Source organism: Canis aureus, chromosome 37, assembly GCF_053574225.1.
Source record: "Canis aureus isolate CA01 chromosome 37, VMU_Caureus_v.1.0, whole genome shotgun sequence".
Classification (NCBI taxonomy): domain Eukaryota; kingdom Metazoa; phylum Chordata; class Mammalia; order Carnivora; family Canidae; genus Canis; species Canis aureus.
The window spans coordinates 14,523,381-14,546,051 of NC_135647.1; the positions used below are offsets into that span (position 1 = coordinate 14,523,381).

The 22,671-nt window shown below is 35.4% G+C and overlaps 1 long non-coding RNA gene across 1 annotated transcript; it reads right to left on the reverse strand.

Moving 5' to 3' along the window:
- Positions 1-584: 584 nt before the first annotated feature.
- Positions 585-22,114, reverse strand: LOC144306581 (uncharacterized). Its single transcript, XR_013373654.1, has 3 exons — positions 21,449-22,114; positions 19,753-19,877; positions 585-1,359 (listed from the first exon to the last, which is right to left on the reverse strand). It is a non-coding gene; the product is annotated as an uncharacterized LOC144306581 (long non-coding RNA).
- Positions 22,115-22,671: the final 557 nt, after the last annotated feature.

The following is a 22,671-nucleotide window of genomic DNA, read 5'->3' on the forward strand; positions in this document are numbered from 1 at the left end:
ACCAAGGTGGGGCATCTGGGGTGTGGACTGAGAGCCAGGTTCTGGATAGCTAGGTTCAGAGAGAACAGGCTACTTTGTAATTTTTACTTCTCAGTTTATATAGTAGAGATATTTATTGCTCACCATATATTCATGTGGTCTGTCCCATTTCCTAGAAACGTTGTGGTTCTAGTAGGATCATTTTTCTAGCTCTTGCCAATGTGATGGGAGTGTAGGAGATGTATATTATTTCTGGGAGCGGTTCAGGCGTGGTTGCTAAACCAACTTTCTTTAACCCTCCGCGGCAACTGTGAGAACAAGATGTTAGGAATCAGAGTGTTTATTAGCCTGGGTGCTCAGTGACTACAGGAGCAGGATATCCATGCCAAGGCACATTGGACATGTAGTATGAGAGTGATAGATCCTCAAAGCTTGAGAGATAATTTGTTACCCAGCATAATCCTGGATACTCTGATTAACACATCACATCATGGATTACTTTTAGCTCCCAAGTAAAGGTGAATGAAGTGCACTTCTGTGGTTTGAAATGAGTGTTTTACTTTTATTATTTTTTAAGATTTTATTTATTTATTCATGAGAGAGACAGAGAGAGAGGTAGAGACATAAGCAGAGGGAGAAGCAGGCTCTTGTGGGGGGGGGGGGGGTGGAGCCTGATTCAGGACTTGATCCTAGGACCCCAGGATCACGACCTGAGTCAAAGGCAGATGCTCAACCACTGAGCCAGCCAGGCATTCCTGAAATGAGTGTCTTTAGATGATCTAATATCAGAGCATGGACAGAACAGAAATTTCCACAGCACATGGTTATGCAATCCAAAACACATAAGCATCTGAAGCAGGTACATCCAGGCATTTTGGGTTGGATGGCAGTTAAGGCTCTTGGTGAAAACTGCTTTTGTATATTTGTTGCTTATTGTGATACTTCAGACTGGATTGTTGCCTTCTGATCTAGAGCATAACTATCATTTCAGATTTCCCCTTTCCTTGGGAATTTCCGGAGAATTCTCTTTGTCTCTCTCCAGCACTGGATGACCCATTTCCTTATCCCTAGTCATCTTCTTAGTTGATAATGCTCATTTCAAGAAGTGCATCCTCCAGAAGCTTCTTGATGAAGGGTGCACAAGGTTACTTTTTTTGAGATATTTTATACCAGAATGATCTTTATCTTAGCTTGATCACAGTCTGGTTAACTATAGAATTCTAGATTGCAGAGTGCTTACTTTCAGAATATTGAGAGCATTGATGCATTTCTTCATGGTTCTGATTGTTGCTGAGAACTGTGACACCATTCAGATTTCTGATTCTTATTAATTTTTCTTCCGTTGGAAGTCTATAGAGTCTTGTTCTTGTCCTTGGTATTCTGAAATGTGGTAATAAAATACATTGGTTGCATCTATTCTCATCCATTATACTAGAAGCCTGGCCAATCATTTTTTAAATGCTTTAATTAAGTATAATTTACATATAAACAGCTTTTTTTGAGATATAATTTACCTATCATGCAATTCACCTATTTAAAGTTACAATTAAATGTTTTTTTAGTATATTCAAAGAATTTGCTATTATTACCATAATCAAATTTAGAATATTTATATTATGAAATTTCATATACTATGTATACCCATAGCTATTAACACTAACTCCAACCTGAACTCCTAGCATTAAGCATTGCTAATCTACTTGGTTTCTGCGGATTTGCCTTTTCTGGACTTTTCAGATAAATGAATTCATACAGTTATATAACTTTTCCTGACTGACTTCTTTCACTTAGCATAATATTTTCAAGATACATTAATTTTACAGCATGTATCAGTACTTCCCTTATTTTAATTTCAGAATAGCATTCCATTGTATGGATATATCACAATTTGTTTAGCTACTTACCAACTGATGGGCGCCTGGGTTTTCCATAGTTTAGCTATCATGGAGAATTTATAGTTTATGTACAAAAGTTTGTGTAGACATGTTTTGAGTTCTCTTGCATATATTGCATATATATATACAAGAGAACTCCTTATATATATACTTATATATATACTTATATATATACATATATATATATATATATCTTCTTTGGAAGACCTTTTTTTTTAAAGATTTTATTTATTTATTCATCAGAGACACAGAGAGAGAGAGAGGCAGAGACATAGGCAGAGGGAGAAGCAGGCTCCCTGCAGGGAGCCCGATGTGGGACTCAATCCCAGGTCTCCAGGATCAGGCCCTGGGCTGAAGGCGGCGCTAAACTGCTGATCCACCTGGGTTGCCCTGGAAGACCATTTTTATATGAGGTTGTTTGTATTTTCATAACATATAATTTTTATTCGGTGATGTATGTCCTGTTCTGGAGTATTTTCTTTTTAAAAAAAAAAGATTGATTGATTAATTGGGAGAGAAGGGGGAGGAGCAGAGGGTGAGAATTTTTCAGTCTCCTGTCAAAGTGTGGAAACTCATGTGGGGCTAGATCCTAGGACTCATGAAATCATGACCTGAGCCAAAACTGAGAATTGGATACTTAACCAACTGAGCCACCCAGGCACCTCTGTTCTGGGAGATTTTCTTAAATTATATTATTGATGACTTTCTCTGCTCACTTGTTTTTATTTTATCTCTCTGAAGTGCCTATTATTATAGTGTTAGATTCACAAATTGGCTTTCTGACTTTCTTACCCTCTTTCTTAATCCTTTTGTCTTTCAGCACTATTTTATGGAGAGCTTCCTCACTTACATTTTCTAAATTGTCTACTGAGTTTTTCAGTTTTTGTTTTTACATTTTCTGTTTCTAAAAGCTTTTGCTTGTTTGAAATCTCCTTTTAAGAGCATCCTAATCTAGTTTCAAGGATGCATTGGTTTTCCTTACCTCTGAGGATATCAATAATACCATCTTTAAAGATTTTTTTTCCCTACGCAGTTTTCTCTAATTTGGGATTTTCTTTTTTCTTTCCCTATTGTTTTGTTGGTTGGTTGGTTTTGCCTCTTTTGTGTTACAGGTTTTCCTTTAGTTCTCGTAATTCTGGGTTGTCTGTTTATGATTAAAATAAGTTACTAAAGCTGATTGGAAGCACTGAGTTAATGGGTTGGGCATGTTGTATTCAAACTTCATTATAGGATGACCTTAATGGACTTTTTGTTGAGAATCTCCAAATATCGATGTCTTTAAATATGTCCTCTTGAACTGCTTAGTGTCCCAATTCTCTCCTATTTGGACAATCAAGTGCCATCATTCTGGGAGCCAAAGTCAGGGGAACTGGGGTTGTTGCGGGGTGGGGTTGGGGGTCTCTGCAGTTAGAAATCAGTGTGCATACAGCCACTGAATCTAAATATCTAGATAATAAATCTAAAGGCTTAGCACGAGATGGGAAAGGATACTAAGAAGCTAACTTCTTTGGGAAAAACTCTCAATCAGTTTGGCATCTCTTCCATTTACCCACAGTTCTAGAGAGATCTGAGGCTGTGTGTCCCTGTACCTTTTGAGAATTCTGTAAAGCAAACTGTGTTGAGCTTCAGCTGTCTTGACTGCATGAGTTTTGGCTTTCTTATATTTGCCAAATAGGTTACCATTGGTCCATTTGCTTTTCAGCCTCTCATTTTATAGTTTTTTCTTCTTTATTCTCTCTGAGGTTATTGTTGTCATTGTTGTTATTATTATTATTACCCTGCGGTTGTAGTTGGACATTAGGATAGCAGAAAATTACCTAGACCTATTATATCTTTAAACATTCTTTTTGTTGTTATTATTTTATTTGTTGTTTTCTTCCTCAGGGATAGGAACTATCATGATGATAGATGGTGTTTGTCTATCTTTTGTATCTATTGTCTTCTTTTTAATTGTCTTATCTGTTTGCCCATTTCCTCAGCATTTATTATAATTATCTCAAAGGCTTTTGTCCTTGTCAGTAATTTAATTTTCAGTCATAGTTAATCTGCTTCTTAAGGTTTCTAATTTATTTATTTATTAGCTAGGTAATGGTGAGTTTTTTGTTATCCATTTGTTTCCTTGGCTGGAAAGAATTTTCTCAATTCCCTCTTATTATATGGTTTTACTGTTTTAACTGAATCCTTGGTTTATATATTTATATTCTTTTAAAGTTTTTCTCTGACATGAGGCACTGACTGGAAATTTGTGTCTATCCCTCAGTTCATGACTTCTTTTATTGTTGTTCCTTTTCTTTTATTTATGGTTAAGGTGGACCACTCTGTCCACACAGTATGACTTAACATTCCTACTGTTCATAATGCTTACATTAACATCTTTTCCCCTGAATTTTTCCTGACTTACCTATTTACTGCCAATGTGGGCATATCTAAATGGGAAGTGGGTATTATTGGGAATTTCCAGGATTTTGTAAAATTTTATTCATTGATATGACTTCTGAGAGGTAGTTGTGGTATCAGGAGATATGAAGTCACAAAAGAATTTTCAGTTCCTTTCTTTTTTTGCCGTTTCTATGCTTGGTTGCTGCTGCTGATTGTTTTACATTACCATTTTTTTTACTTGCTTGTATTAACTAACATTGATGGACTGCCAGATATATGGTTAAGAGAAAATAATGCATTCAATAGCTATCTTAATAGTATTAATAGAAAAAGATTATGGCTTTATGTTAACATTTTAACCCAGATATTTCATTCTCTTTCCTACTGTTTGGTCACTTTGGTACTTTTTAGTAGATCTCAGTTTCCAGTGGGATTAATCTTAAGGAGTAGCCCGAAGACAACCAGTTTCCCATTTTTAATACCTTATGCACTTAGTGGTTCCCCTGATATTTTGTAGGGTTCAAATACCTAGAATATAATCTTTAAATGTAGAATTCTTGTTAAAACTTCTGCCTCATTTTTATAGAAATGTCAGATATTAATTAACTCAAAGTGTGATTTGCTATAATGTCTTTTTTTTTCTTCTTTTTAATTTAAAAAACACTACTTGTGATTTGTAATTTGCCAATGGTATATTAATTTGCTTCTCACAAATCTTCTTTGAAAATAGATAGAAAAACTGGCAAGTAAAGATTTGGGTACTCCAAAGCCCCTTCCCCCTCCCCAATAAAAAAGTAAGTCCAGAGTCAGAGAGTTGGTCTCTCAAACCATTTGTCAATTTTCAAAACAATAAGCTATGTTAAAGGTTGGGAAGCTGAGTAGAGTTGTCAACAGGAATGAGATTATAAAAATTGGAATTCAAGGTCCACCAATGTGAGGGAAATGGTTCACAAAAATTCCAGAGTTTTGGTTGAGATTCTCCAAGGTGAAGGTAAAGTAGATACTGGGATACTGGAACTAGAACATTTAATATAGAATTAAGCCCAATTTTAGATCATCTCAATTCCTGATCAAAAAAAGGAAATCTTGGATTACTAATGCATCTAGCATAGCTGCCTGCCAGAAACTAAATTATATTTTCTCTGGAGAAAGGTAATATTATCTAGAGTCTCAAAACATCTCTACAATTTTTCATAGGGAATATTTGGCTCTAATCAGAAATTATAAGTCATATGAAGGGATAAGACTTGGCTAAGAATCAAGAGAAAGGCTGGAAAAAATAGATATTCAGATGCAGATAATGGAGTTATCAGGGACTTCAAAATACATAATACATGTCAAAAGCATTAAAATAAATAAATATGAATTCTAAAGAAACTATAAAAAGAATCAAATGGAGATTCCAGAACTGAAAAATGCAATCTGCAAACTCAGTGGATGGTTTAACAGCAGATCGCAAATGAGTAAAGGTAGAATAAGTAACCTTGAAGGTAGGATAGAAGAAAGTATCCATACTGAAGCACAAAGAAATGAAAGGATAGATATTTTAGAAAAGAGTAAAAGAAACACAGAAGAGATGATAATAATGTCTAACATGTGTGATTGATGTGCCATAAGAGAAAAGAAAGAGAATGGGTGGTAGTATTATTTAGAGAGAAGTGTCTGGCGATTTTTAATTGATGAAAGACATCAAACTATATATTCAAGAGGTGCTAAGAACTCTAAGCTGGTTAAATATAAAATACATCTTATCTATATCCATTGTACTAAGCAACTGAAAACAAAGAGGGACATCCAAAATCACCCAGAAGAATAAATAAGTAATGCTTGGATCTTTTTAAAAAATATGACAATATCGAAACCTAAACTCTTTCTCAATTATATTCTTAGCCTTATTTTCCTTGCCTTTTTAAAGAAAAATAAGATGATGCTACACATACTATTAAGAAACTTGCCTTATTCTTCTCTGAACAATATATCTTGTACATCTTTCAATGTCAACAAATGTAAACATATGTTGTTCTTTTTGATAGCTGTAAGGCATTCTGATATGTGGATATTTGCAATTGATTTAATCTTACATTGATGGAGATTAAAAAAACAAAACAGAACAAATAATTTACAACAAAACCCAAAACATTAAATATTCACTTAGCACATATTTACCTGATATTATACCAGGTACAAGTATTTAACAAGCATTAACTAACATTTAAGTTATATGTTATTTCCAATTTTTTATTAATGATGCTGGCATGATTACACATATTTCACATATTTCCAGAAGTACTGTGTAAAGATATACAGATGCACATACATGTATACAATCCCAGAAGTACCTACAAGGAAGCCTATATCTTTCCACAGTGTTTCTGGAAGTATCTCTAGCCTAAATTCCTGGAAGAAATGTTACACTGTTAGAGATTTATTCATTTAAATTTTGGCAGATACTACCAAAATGTCACACACAAAATTTATCACTGCCACAAATTTATTCTCTGTCAGAAAAGGTAGGCTTCATGTATCTTTAAAAAAATTTACTTATTTATTTTAGAGAGGGGCAGAGGGAGAAGACAAGCAGACTCCCTGCTGGGCTAGCAGCCCAACATGGGGCTCCATCCCAGGACTCGGAGATCATGACCTAAGCTAAAGATAGCTGCTTAATCAACTGAGCCACCCAGACACACACACACACCCTTTATTCCCCAGATTTATTTATTTATATGAGAAAGAGAGAGAGAGAGTGAGCAGGGGAGACACAGAGGAAGAGGGAGAGGGAGAAAGTGTCCCAAGCAGACTCTGCTCAGACCCAAATACTGGGCTCGATCTCATGACCGTGGGATCATGACCTGAGTGAAAACCAAGAGCCTGATGCTCAACTGACTGAGCCACTCAGGGGCTCTAGTTGGGTTTCCTTTCAAATGCAAACAAAACTATCTTATACAAAATTGTACCAATTTATCTCCCCCCCAGCATTTGATGAAAATGTCATTTCTCCACTGTATTGTTGGCACTGAATATTATCAGTCATTTCAATTTCGTCCAATCTAGTAGACAAAAATTATAGCTCATCTTAATTTTCATTTCTCATTGTTAGTGAGATTGATCGCCTTTTCATATACTCATATCATTTTTTGTTTGTGATGTAATGATTGATATCTGTTACTCTCTGTTGGGTTGTCTTTAGAAGCCTAACAGACACTTGAATTTGCAGCAGCAGGCTACATTGATTCTTTTTCTCTTTTTGTGTTTCTGGTTGTATTAAATGTATGGTCATTTCAGTGTTCATTAGTGTCTCTCCCAAACAGTAGGCTGAAGGAGGAAGAGAAGATGAACTTCAATCCATCCACCTGGGGTTGCATGAATCTCACCACCTTCATATATACTTGAGCATTTTTGGAAGTCAGAGTGCAAAGTTGAATTGTTTCTCACTGAGAAATGATTTTTATGCAAAGTAGCATAGCATCTCCCTCACACAGAGTAAACAGAGAGGGTATGTGTGTGCTTGCCATAGCTACAGGCATGTTTAAAAATAATTCGCATTTAAAAAACATTGTGGTGCTTTCTAGTACTTTCTAGTATTACTGAGTACTTGAAATAATTATATAAGTGTGGGTTTTTACAACCACAGTACAAATGACTTTGCAGTATAAACTGAAATGTTGATAACGATTTATAGCACTTACTTAGTTGATGATATGCGTGGTATAGTATGCATAGGAATAAATTATAATAAAATTTAACCACTTTTCATTTCATTTCTGTGCTGTGCCTAAATTCTGCTAATCTTCATAGCATTAATCAACAGTAAAAATAGTCACAAGTATTATTTTAAAGTTATATGAATATCTATATACTGACATATATATGCATATCTATATCTATCTATCTATCTATCTATCTATCTATCTATCTATCTATCTCCAAACCTGAGATACTATTCCTCTAAATTATTCTTAAGTAAAAAGGTGATTTCAATCAATCCTCAATTATAAGAATTGAAACGATGTACAGCGTGATCTGATGTCAACTTATTTTTGTCTGGGTTTCAACGAGCTACCTTATTTAACTTCTCATGACTCCAAATATTTTTTATCAGTATTCTTGAATAGCCTCCATCGAAAATGATGTTACTTTCAAGTAGTGATAAATGTATTTTTTCTAATACTGACATCTTCTTTTGTTTATTTTAATGTATGACGTCTTACTTCTAGAATCCAGATAAATAATGGTGGTGCCCTTGTATGTTTTGTTTGTTTCTGATATTACTGTGATAAATCAAGTATTTATTACTGAATAGGATGTGGTGTCTGGTTTTAGAAGAAAACTATTATGTTTCGGAAGTGTATATTCCTCATTAACTAACAATTTGTGAAAATTACCTCCTGCTTGGTATAAAAAATATTTTAGGAGAGTCTAAAAAATAATTTAATGCTTTGGTTTAACCTTTTTATTTTTATTTATTTTTTATTTTTTATTTTTTGGTTTAACCTTTTTAAAATAAACTTCCAGTAGGGAAAATAATCTGGGTAATTGTATTTATTAGAATTTATTCAAGTTTTCTTTATGGTGGGTATATGATTTAAAAATATTTTGAGGCATTTAATAAAGATATGTAGGTATGATACAAGGACACACACATATTTACACATACGTACACACGTTTTCATTGAATCCAGATTTATTGGCTCTGGGGATTTCACTTAGAAATTGATTTTTGAGACTAAAAATGAGCATGGCAGCATTTGAAGGCAGCCATTCCTGCTTTGTATTAAATGGACTCCTATCTGACCCATATGTGGCCTCTTTGTAACAATGGCTGTGATCACATGTATACAGAAGAGGTCTGTTTGTTAGCAGGAGTAACCAAGCTTAGGTATCTAAAGAAATAAAAACTGTTTGGAGGTTATTTTCAAAGTATTTAAAAGAATAATAGATGTGTTCCCATTATGTGCAAGAAAACTCACAAGACTTGTTTCAGTTACTTACATAACAAGCAACTGTAAAACTATGTTGTGGCACAGTAATATGTGTTTATTTTGTGGGGTCAGCCTTGGGGTTAACCAAGAGTCTGTGCTGATCTTGATTGAGATCATTCACCTGCTGGAAGGTGGCTGATGCAGGCTGGCCATAACCAAGATGATGAGCTACCCAGCTCTGCTCAATATGAGTCTCATTCATTATCTGGGAGACTAACCAGGGCATGTTGTCTTGGGGATGATGGGAAAATAAGGGTCAGCAAGCAGCCTCGTGCAAAGCCCCTTGAGGTCTAGGCTCAGAACTAGCCCACTGTCACTTCCACTTATCCTAAAGGTCAAATCAAGGCATCAAGGATGAAGAAATACTCCATCTTTAGAGGAAGAACTCCGAAGTCACTTTAACAAAAGGTGTGGAAACAAGAAAGGGTAAAGAATGCAGTTAATTTACCACAATATTTAACTAAGCCTCTTTTGCAGGAGGATCATCAAGTTAACCTGGCTTTCTTTTTCTCATGCCAATTAGATGCACTGACCATTACTTACAAAGATTTTGATGAATCAAACATGCTATAATCAATTAATATTTAATATTTGACATTGTATTCATAAAATATTTCAAAATACAGAAGTGATGAATAGCTTAATAAAGCTGAAATTTTAAAAAAATTAAGAAGAGAACATGATAAAAATGGACCTTCATAGTAAAAAGTTTGTGTGCAATTGGTACATTTGATGCTGTTAGTGTATCAGGCTATAAAGAAATGAATATAGTGACTCTATGGTTCTATGGATGCAAAATTCCTATTTGTAGTTGGATTTTCTAGAATAATGACCTAATTTTCCTTCAGTTTTTGAACTTGGGACCTAGCTAAACTAGTTTGCAGGGCAAAAAAATATGCATCTCTTTTCTTTAAGCTGTTTTATGTTTTAATTTTTATTATTCTGGACTAGGAGAAAGTGGTAGAAGGCACTCAGTACTTCAGTAGCTGGAAGATTGTCTTTTCACTTTCAGAGATCACAAAGAAGAAAAAAGAAATTTTCTTTTATTTTGATATTTAAATTCCTGATGAAATGCCAGCTTTTCATAAGCTATTGATGGAAGTGACTATAAAGAATGAGGAGTGACCTCACGTTTCAGAGAAAGAGACTGCAGCCCAGAAAAGTTTGTGATTCACCAAAGAGTCATCACAAAATTAGGAAGCAGAATCAAAATGAAAATTAGATGGCCAGAAATGCAAATTTACAGCTAGAAACCCTGAGGGAAAATGCATTCTAATATACCCATAGCTGACTGTTGTTTAAAGGCCATAATTGACCAAGGTCATTAAAGAGACACCAACATGTCTTGTTTTCCTCATCTGTGTCAGGTGCTGCTCTAGACATTTTAAGCTCTCTTGAATGCTCAAAACAGTCCTTGAAATTGAGTATAAAAATATGTATTCCGTAGGTGAAGAAACGAATGTTCAGATAACTTAAAGGACTTGTTCATGTTTCTTGCTCACTAGAGGAAAAACAGAAATTCAAGAGAAATTTCTTCTGATGATACAGTCCATGGTGTTGGGTGGTTTCAGAGTCTGTATGTCTATGTCTTAGATACGACTCCAAAAACGTAATCCGTAAACGAAAAAAAAAAAAAAAAACTGAGAAATTGTACATCACTAAAATCCAAAAGGGCTTTTCAAAAGACATTGTTAAGAAGGCAGGTTACACGCTGGGAAAAATATTCACAATATACACATTTGACAAAAGACTTTTATTTAGAACATACTAAGAAATCTTGCACCTCAATAATAAGTTCTGAAACATCCCATTGAAAACTAGAAAAAGATTTGAACAGACTATTCCCAAAAAGAGACCTACAGATTTTGCCAATGAGCACATAACAGAGGCTAAGAATCATTAATAATTAAGGAAATAAAAACTTCTTCCTATGAGGGTGGCTAAAATTAAAATGACTGATAATTATAAATGCTGGTTAGAATGTAGAATGTTTGAAACTCTCATACTTGGCTGTTGGGCAGATCTATTGGTATAACTACTTAGAAACACTGCTTTTAGGTTTTTGTTTTTTTTTTTAATAAATACTCGCTTACAATGCTACCCAGAAAATCTGCTCCAAGATATTTACTCAAGAAAAACTAAAGCATATGTTCACATGTGCCAATGTAATTAGAAGCTTTATTTATAATAACTCTAAACTGGAAACAACCCAAATATCCATCATTAGTTGATTTGATAAACAAATTGTTGTATATCTTTGAAATCAATACTCCTCAACAGTGAAAAGAGGCAAGCTATGGGTGTATATAGATATATATATATATATCATCATATTTAAATCTCAAAAAATTATGCTGAGGGGAAGAAGAGAAACATGAAAGATAACCTACTGATTCTATTTACATGAAATTTTCAAAAGGCTAAACTGCTGTGTTATGACAGAAAGCTAACCAGGGATTGTTGGGGATCGAAGCGGAAAGATTTGGCAGAGAATATTCTGTATGTGGGGCAATGGGCTGGCTCAGTCAGTAAAGCAGGGGACTCCTGATTTTGGTGTTGGGAGTTCAAGCCTCAGGTTGGGTGTAGAGCTTATTTTTTAAAAATGCAAATATTCTGTATCTTAATTATGATGAGTGCCATGTTAGCATGCCATTTGCCAAAATTCTACCCTTAAAGTATGTACATTTTATTTTATGGAAATTATACCTCAGTCAAGTTGATCTTTTAAATCTATGTATTTTTTTTCTGATTGTAAAAGTATGAGAAACAAGTACAAATTAAAAACAAAAACCATTACTTTACATCCAGAAAAAATAAATGTTAAAAATAGGATATATTTTCTTCCTGTATTTGTGCTGCATTTATATGTTAAAAATTATGCTGCATTGTTGGATATTTGGTGGTGTGTAGTCTTTTGTTGGAATAAATAATGTCAGAATGAAATTTACATATATACTACTTGACTTGGTTTCTGATAATTTCCAGAAATATATTACTGGTGAAAGGGCATAAATATTTTTAATGTTTTTGCTATAAATTGTAAAATTTCTTTCTAGAGTGTTTATATACTTTTACTAACCATGTGTGAGGTGTGACTTTGACCTTTGCCATGTCCTAACATGTTATTACTAACATTGAATTACTCTTTGCTAATTTGAACAAGATCATTTTAATTTGTATTTTTGTCATAACTAATTCGATTAAATCTGTTCTTGAAATACATCCATAGTTATTTGTACTTTTGTAAATTCTGTTCAAGTTCACCATCCATTTTTTTCTGTTAGGGTTTTTAATATTTTTAATAGACAATTACAAACTCTTCATTTCTTAAGGATGTCATCTTTTGTGAATCATATTTGTTGTAAATATTTTTCTCAAAAAATTTTTAAATTTTTATTTAAATTCTGGTTAGTTAACATACAGTGAAATATTGGTTTTGGGAGTGGAATACTGTGATTTATCATTTACGTACAACACCTAGCAAGTGCCCTCCTTAATCCCATCACCCATCTAGTCCATCCCCCACCCACCTCCCTCCATCAACCCTCAGTTTGTTCTCTATCGTTCAGAGTCTCTTATGGCTTGTTTCCCCCGTCCCCTGCTATTTTTCTTTTATTCTTCCTTAGCATATGCTCATCTGTTTTGTTTCTGATATTTTGAATGTTCAGACATTTTTTTATGTGTGTGATCATATTTTTCAAACTTTCCATTTGAATTCTGAAATCATAGAGGAGGCTGAAATATGCTTATATTAAGTACGAGGCAGTATGATGCTTTCCAATATAATGGCATTAAAAAAAAATAAACTGAGCTCTAATGGAAGGAAAACATAGAAAAATGTATTCACCTCAGTCTTGCAATGACAAATATTTAGCCACAGTTTTAATAAGAAATGTATGATTTTTTAAAACAAGTGAAATATGGCAGAGAAAGAGCATGAGGTAGTGTTTTGGCATATGACATTCTTTATAGACAAGAAGTATAGGTAAAGAAGTAAAAGCTGAAAGCTGGCTGATTCGTGTTTAAGATCAGATGCTTGAAAACTCATGTGAATGAGTCCTAGTGAGCTATAATTGCTTATAGATAGTAGACCTCGTAATGGGAAGGCTATTTTGGACTTTGCTAACACCACTCCTGCCAAGGCATTGATATAAGAGGAATAACAAAAAAAAATCTGAATTTTAGAGATTACTGGGCAAACTATTACGTAAATTTCCAGTAAGCAGGCCATAATGTGCTGCCCAAGAGTTTGAGACGATGTGAGTGATGCCCTAAGCATCAGAGTAAATGTGGCCATAGAGAGCTTTCTAATCTGTGTATGAGCACCGCCTGCTGGCCGTGATTGGGTGACTGGACCCTGGAACCGTATTTTCTGCAAGAGCATTGGTCCAATAGACAAAGAATCATAGTCTTTAAAGTATTTGGACTTTGGAAGTGATAGTACTAACTCACTACGGAAGGAGATTTTTGTTTTCAAAGTGCCTTGGAATGTGAGATTTTAAAAAAATATTTTACTTATTTATTCATGAAAGACACAGAGAGAGAGAGAGAGAGAGAGAGGCAGAGACACAGGCAGAGGGAGAAGCAGGCTCCATGCAGGGAGCCTGATGTGGGACTCAATCCAGGGTCTCCAGGATCACGCCCTGGGCTGAAGGCGGTGCTAAACCGATGAACCACCCGGAATGTGAGATGTTAAGAATTTTTCTATGTGGAGCCAGTGTAGAGAAGAGTTACTCTAGGGTGCTGTTTGCAGGAGTGTAGATGACTGTAACCTTTAGAAAATGCATTTTGTCAATGTGTAGAAGGAATTAAATTGAGCACTCAAATTCTACTTTCAGGAATTTATCCTAAATAAGTTATCAGGGAGATTAGCAAAGATCTAGGCAAGGGTCCTCTTCATAGCATTATTGTAGAATTGACAAAAAAAGAACCAAACTAAACCCCATCACAAAGAGATCATTTATGTAAATTGAGGCACAAACATTTAAAGGCATACTATGCATCCATAAAGAGGATGTATGTGTTTAGGTATGTATTAATGTGGAAAGGTGTCAGCGATATGCTGTTAGGTGAAAAATGCAAGTCATTAACAGCCCCTCACCTGTCTTGTCTCAGGAGTAAATCTGCTTTTCAGATTCTGGCTTCACCATTTGCTAGTGTGTCGCTTTGGACAAGCTGACTAATCTGTCCTCAGAATTTCTTTATCTCTAAACTGGGAATGCTAACAGTACCTACTTTATAGGGTGGCTTTTAAAATTAAAAAGGAATTCAAACAAAGTGCTGAAGCACATATTACCTAAAATAAAGTCAACATTCTGATTGTAGTTTTATATTCATGTATATGTTCACATTTATATTTCTAAGTAGAAACGACTAGAAATCCAGAAAGATATACCAACATTATGGTAAAGTTTATCTTCTAGTGTTGGGATTAAAGGTAGTTTTTTTTCCTATTTTCTTTATATCATTTTATACTTTTTGATTTTTACTTTGAATATGCATTACATATAAAACTTAAAATAAAAAATCAAAGCTATTTCTACACCAAAAAAAAAAAAAGTAACCTTCTAAAAAAAGCAGAAACATACTCTTAAATGCAAGGGAACAAACTGGCAGTTGCCAGAGGGAAGGACAAAATGGGTGAAGAGGAGTGGGAGGTACAAGCTTCCAGTTATAAATCATGGGAATAAAAGGCACAGCATGAAGAATATAGTCCATGGTATTGTGATTGCGTTGCATGGTGACAGATGGGAGCTACACTTGGGGTGAACATTGCACACTATATAGATTTGTTGAATCACTATGTTGTACATGTGAAACTAATGTAACATTGTGTGTCAGGTATACCTTAATTAAATAAAAAGGAAAGTAATCTTACTGCAGGAACAGTAGGACATTATTAGCAACATACTTTTTGAACTGAAAATGAATCAACTTTGTAGTTTCCTATTGTATTTAAATACGTTTGAACAGTGGCCTTAGTATTTACTGAAAACTTCAAATAAAGGCATCAGTCCTGAATACGTAGACCAAAATCTTATTTTTCTAGAATGAAATATCCATAGAAGTTGAGTAACAAATTCTCTAAAGGAATGCTTTCCTTATAATCTCCACTTAACTAAGCAAGAGTATGACATGTATCATTGATGTGCATATGATGATAGTAGTGAGAATAAAATCTGATTTAATGCTGCAGAATTCTTCTTTATATGTCACCCATGGAGAGGAAGAGATAAAGGCAGAGAAGGAAAGAGGCCACATATGATCATTTTGGAGGTGCTGTCTAAATTCTTTGATTTTTATTCTCAATGGATCCTCATTTAAAGTTTGGTCAGTGTGTGTTGTAACAAGAAATTATCTTCATGGGAAATTTCCAAGGTTTCGTTCATCATGTTAAAGGGTTATATTTCACACTATTTAATTAGCACGTCTTACTGTCTGCGCATTGCCTCACATTCCAACTAGGGAGCAAGAGCCACTTTCAAGATTACCTTTTTCTAAAAACCGTTTTTACAACGAGAACAATGAATTCATGAAAACACTGGCCATTCTATAGATAAGTATCACAATCTGATTTATATGATCATTAAAGTTCATGGTGGAATATGTCCATTGACCATGTGCAAAAATTTGTTTTGCTTCAGATCAAGAAAATCATTCTGACTCTCCAGGTTAGGTGGTAAGATGACTATATCACAGTCATCTAATATTCTTTTCCTCCAAATCCTTTTGAAATACTTAATAGAAACTTGCATGGCCATTAGGAACTAGAGAAGGGCACTACTGACATTTCATGACATCTGAGGAATTTATGGGAGACATGGTGAGGTGGACCCACCCTGATGACAGTTTATAGAGAGTGACCAATGCCATTCCTCCCGCATAACAGCAGTGTTCCTGGTCACGTGTGGGAGAGATCCTGACAGACGCCAGCAAGCATCCAAACACTCAGAAATGCAAGTATTGAAGACAAGTATGACCTATTTGTCAGCATTTGTATCCTACCAGGTAAGCTCCATTATAAGATGTCAAATGGGCATCAATTCACATGTCAACTCCGGTTGATTTATACTGACTGCCTGGTTGTGTTGAAAAGAACTTAATGCTGTGCCTAGGCTTAGGAGTAGGTTGCCAGGTAAAATGCAGGATGAATAACAAAGTTTGAATTTCAGAGTAGCAATAAATCATTTTTTATTGAAGTGTACCATCACTATACAGCACTATTACAATACCATTGACTATATTCCCTATGCTGTACCTTACCCCGTGACCTATTCATTCTATAAATGGAAACCTGTACCTCCCATTCTCCTTCATCAATTTTGCTCACCTCTCCACCCATCCCCCGAATGACAGCCATCAGATTGTTTTCTGTATTTATGGGTCTGTTTCTACTTTTTTGTTTATTTGTTTTGCTTTATAGATTCCACATGTAAGTGAAATCATATAGTATTTATCTTTCTCTGTCTGACTTATTTTACTTAGCATAACATCCTCTGGATCCTCTAGATCCATCCATGTTAGCAAGATTTCATCCTTTTTATGGCTGAGTAGTATTCCATAGTATATATATATATATATACACACACACACACACACACCACATCTTCTTTATCCATTTGTCTATTGATGGACACTTGGGCTGCTTCCATATCTTATCTATTTATTGTAAATAAGGTAGCAATAAAAATAAGGGTGCATATATCTTTCGGAATTCGTGTTTTCATTTTCCTTGGTCAAATACCTAGTAGCACAATTACTAGATTGTAGGGCAGTTCTATTTTTAACTTTTTGAGGACTCTCTATCCTGTTTTCCATGGTGGATGCACTAATTTACATTCCCACCAACAGTGCATGAGAGTTTCTTTTCTTCTCCATCCTGGGCAACACCTGTCATTTCTTATCTTTTTTATTCTAGCCATTTTGACAGATAGAAGGTGATACTTCATTGTGGTATTGATTTGCACTAACAACAAATAATTTTTAGTGTAACGTGTCCTGAATATTACATAGAACATACTAATATTACAAGTTGTTATTTACTCAAACTTAACAAGGCATCTTATATTTTTAGTTGCCAAATCTGGCAAATGTATTTTTTTAAAGATTTTATTTATTTATTCATAAGAGAGACAGAGAGAGAGGCAGAGACACATGCAGAGGGAGAAGCAGGCTCCATGCAGGGAGCCTGATGTGGGACTTGATCCCGGGTCTCCAGGATCACGCCCTGGGCCGAAGGCAGGCGCTAAACCACTGAGCCACCCAGGGATCCCCTGGCAAATGTATATAGCAGCCAAGAACCATTGTTTTTGTCTGCCATGATTACTGAAAAAAGAATGGCAACTAGGCAGTCCTAAGGAAATGTGGGGTTTTTTGCTATGCAGCATCCACCATCACATATGGAAATTACATGGACAAAATTGACTGCTGAGATTGTGGTATTGATTCCCCCATACCCTACCTCACCTAGCACAACACAAGTTCATTTCAAGAATAATACTCAATCTTCCCATTTACTTGGACCTGAAGAATAGTAACAGAGACACAAATAAATCTCTCACAAACTCATCTTTACTTTGACTTGGCTATAAGTCAATCTGGGCAGCAACAGTTTACTTGTGGAGGATTAAGTCATAAGTCCTAAAAAAGAAAATATTTCTTTTCGGTGAAATCATATAAAGTTGCCATATTTATAAATAAAGAGAGGCTGTAATATTCTTTAACCTAATATAAGGAACTGCTCTGAAGAATCAAAGCAAATGCTTCCCTCTGAAACAAATTTGCCTCAAGAAACAGTAGGAAAAGAAAATTCAATGATTCTAACTGTGTTATTAAAGTGCCTTAAGCAAATTTGCATATATGAATCCAAAATAGGTAGTCATGAAGTTCTAAAATCAGAGTGGTAGAGAGAGAGATGAAAAACACAAGTGTCTAATAAAAGCCATGATGCATACAATGAATAGTAGATTGGATACTGAAAATATAAAATTTCTGAAGTGGAAGAGAAACTCAAGAATTGTTCCTGAAATTAAGGCAGAGAGTCTAGAGATAAAAATGAGAAAGAGAGAGAGAAGAAGAAAAGGTGAGCAATGCAGATATAATTAGGACTCACATTTATGTCGAACAGACTTTCAGAGAAATAGTGCTGTTGATGAACCCAGAGCAATAATTAAAGGAAGAAGAAAATTGTCCTGAACACTGGAGCCTACAAATGAGAAGGGATCATTGCGTACTGATGAGTGAAGACTCCCTGTAGATATTTTATGCACAAAGATGATGGGAAATGGGCTTGGGTCTCTGTCAGCTGGTCCAGAGAACCGAATGAAAAACCCAAATGGAGAACTGGAAAATGTGTAGGTTATGTGAAACAAGAAATGACATGTACATGACCATGGAAACTAATTAATATTAGAGATGCTTCTAGCACAAATATGCACATACAGCATAATAAAAGTATCAGAAGTTCTTTTTTAAATAAAGATTTTACTTATTTATTTGAGAGAGAGTGAGAGAGAGCATGAATTGGGGGTGGGATGGGGTGGGGAGGAGCAGAGGGAGAGGGAGAAGCAGACTCCACATAGAGCAGGGAGCCCAACTCCAGGCTTAATCCCAGGGTCCCCTGAGAACATGACCTGAGCCAAAGGCAGACTGCTTAACTGACTGAGCCACCCAGGCATCCCCAGAAGTTCTTAGTAGGGAAACTGTATAATATTAGAACACTCATCAGTAAATAACTAATTGAATAGTAATGACAAAACAAAATGTGATCACTAACAAAACATAAAAAGGCTATATATAAAAATAAAGTAAAAAAAAAAGAAACTATAAAAATAAAGAATGGGGATGCCTAGGTGGCTCAGTCAGTTAAACATCTGCCTTTGGCTCAGGTCATGATCCCAGGGTCCTGGGATTGAGCCCTGCGTTGGGCTCCCTGCTCCACAGGCAGAGAATGTCTGCCCCTCTTTCTGCCTGCTATTCCTCCTGCTTGTACTCTTTCTCTCTCCATCAAATAAATAAATAAGATCTTAGAAAAAAATGTATACAAAGAAGAGAGAGAGTGAGAATAGTCTGTGATAATAAACCAAACAGAGGGGCACCTGGCTGGTTTAGCAGTTGAATATCTGTCTGCCTTTGGCTCAGGGTGTGATCCTGGGATCCTGGGATCGAGTCCCATATCGGACTCCCTGCATGGAGCCTGCTTCTCCCTCTGCCTGTGTCTCTGCCTCTCTCTGTGTGTCTCTCACGAATAAATAAATAAAATATTTAAACAAACAGAAACAGTGATGGGTGGGTGGGAACACGTTATAAAGTAAGTGGTTTTAACTGCCACAGTAAGTCTCTCAAATTAGAGGGGCAAAAAATTCAGAATCCAATTAGGTGGAGCTCTTTAGCCATAGGCCTAAAGTAAAGGGATATGGCCAAGTCAAAAATAAAAGTAACGGACAACGATTTTCAGGTAAACACAATCAAAATAAATATATATATTATATGTAAATATACATATTGAGAAAGATACATACCAAGCACTAATAGTGGTTATCTCAACATGTAGATTAATGTGAGCTTTTTTTCCACAAAACAAAAAAAATACATCCATGGTGATGTGTTTTGGTTTTGTCACTCAGAAAATTATGGTTACCTTAACCTAAAAAAAAAAAAAAAAAAAAAAAAAAGAGTTCAAACAATAAGAATAAACCAGGAACAAGACTGCTACCTTTATAAGGTGTAACTGTTTTTAATATATAAATAGGGCTTTGAAATCAATCAGAAGAAGGCATATAGCTCCTTAAAAATTTGGGCACATGACATGTGTAGTTTAAAGAAGAAATGCAAATGTTCAGTGACTCTATATGTTATGATTCTGATTTTCGAACACATGCATATGCATAGCTAAAAGCCTTGAAAGGAATTTTTCAACATGCTTACTGATACTTCTTTTTTATTGTACTCTTTGTATCTGTCTGTGTTCATTGTGTTAGATAAAACAAAATAAAATAAAGAAAAAAATAGAAGAACAAGAAAGAAAATTATGTCTCTTAAAGGAAAAGAAAAACAATAAATAGGAGCCACGTGTCCTAAAATTGAGAGTAAGTTTGTGGCATTAGAATAAACATGTTCAAAGCTAAAGGGAAGATAGATTTGAGATTGTTCCCATCCCCTGAGAATGTTCGTTTGCCTTTCCCATCTCAGCCGGAGCCTCCTTGCATGCCAGCTGGGGAGGAACCTGCTCCGTCTACCAGTTGTACAATCACAGTGGGAGGCCTGGGATTAGAAGCCAGATGTGCTAACAACTCTCAAACTTGAGCAGAATGTATCAGACCGTGTTATCTGGAAAATCTCTAGGGAAATACACTTTTAATTTCTGGTTGCTAACATACCCTTTCCTGACAGGTACTATTCTTGGAGCTTTAGAGTGGCCGTGTGTTTTGTGTCTCCTTTGCAAACAAAGCCCTGGGGCTGACTCAAATTCCCAGTTTCTGGGAGAACAGTAAGGAGAACACGGTAGCCATTGAAAGGGGGCTTGTCCCTATCAAAAACAGTTGCACTTGGGGGCTGTCTTTTAGGAGTGAAAGACCCTGCACACTTCTCTGCGTGCATATGTATGGCTTGCCTTTCTACGAGGGAAGTGGCATTGTCTGTATACAAACCCTCTACCAGGAATTCCAAGTTCAGATTAAGACATTTTGCTATTTATATAAATACCTAATTGATGGCCTCAAATCTAAAACTATATATCTGTCTCTCCCCAAAAGATTTACCAGCACAGATGGCAAATAAACCCAAGATAGATGTAATCTTGATTCCAAAGAAAGGAGTGTGATTTCTCGAGCTCTTTCCACCTCTGATGTAGGCATCACCAGAACCAATTCTGCATTCCTCACAAGCTCCTACAGATCCTTCAGGTGGAGGAGGGATGTGAGCAAAAATCATCCACAGATTCTTAAAACACAGACATGTTTTTCTATTTCTGTGTAAAATCTTAATATACAACAAGGATAATTATTTATGATCAAATGCTGACACTCTACCCTAGGCAATTCTTAAATTGAATTCAGAAGCCCAGAAGGACATCACACCAGAGCAGGAGACCAGCAGTCAGCTAGTGGGCAGGGAGGCGCTCAGCTGTAGGGATGAGATTCCAGGCTCCAGAGAGGGCCTATGAACATCTCTACAAAGCAAGAAATAGAACAAAAAATAGAAACAAGACTCACTTACCTTTATGTGGCATGTAGAGATTTACTCAAAGAGGGTAAGTGACTTGCCCAAGGTCACACCAGTAGTAGATGTTGGAACTTCAATTTATTTCTACTGCATAAGAGTTATCGTCCTCTTGCTAATTTCTGGTATCTCTCCAGCTGGATGGTACTGAAATAATTAGACATTAGGACTTCATTCCCTTGGCTGAAGACTGTGCTGTTTCAATTTTCCTACAGATGCCTATCTGATGGCAGTGGGACATGAGATCAAATAACAGAAATGAATGGCTTTGGGGGGGGGGTGGTTGTTCAAACAGCCTATCACAATAATAAAATTTCCTCACAGTCTTGTGTTTTTTCTTTGCGATTCTTGGTACTTTGCAATCCGAATTTATATAGCCATGTTTGTTTTCACATGAAATGTTTAAAATGATGTGCCATTAATAGTTACATTCGGGAAGATGTACCATCAGATGTTTCCTGAGACTTTGCATATGCTGGCAGGCCAAGTACACTCCTAGATTAAAGCTACCTTGATGTGAGCAGCCCAGGCATTATTTCTTGTTAAAATTCAGCTGCTATTTTTGATACTTTTTGATAAAAGGAGGAGATAGTAAGTAATTTCAGTAGTTGTTTCTAAGATAGGTTGCCATGGGTTAAATCGGGTAGGTTAAACTGACACAGTTTGCTTTGGAAGGCGGGAGATGGGGTTTGGGGAAGGTTGAAAACATTTTGGGTAAGCTGGAGGCTTGGAAACAAATGTTGCCTTTTTACAATTTTATCTAAAGCCAACCCTGTTTATGTTTCTGTTAAGCATGACTCAAGAGAAAGGCATTTAAATACTTTGATTAATGCAAAAATAAGTTTACTGACAAGTTTAAGAAAAATGAAAAAAAGAAATGAAGTCATGTCCTCAAGCAAATAAAAGAAATTCTAATTCAGGAAAGATAGAAACTGTGTGCTGTATTATCTGTAGCAGCAGGTATGAGAGACAAGCATATTTATTTCATCATTTATACTGTAAATATTCTCTTGACTTAGATTGGTCATGGTAACATATTTTCAAACAGCAAAAACAAAACTCAGACTATTTAGACTTGTATTATATAAAGGCTATTTTAAAAATTACAATCTCAGTATCACTTAGAAACCTACAGGACACTTTATTGCAGTTAATTTTTGGGTTTTATTTTTCTTGTTGGCACTATACTACAGGATTAGAGTAACATAACATTATTTTAT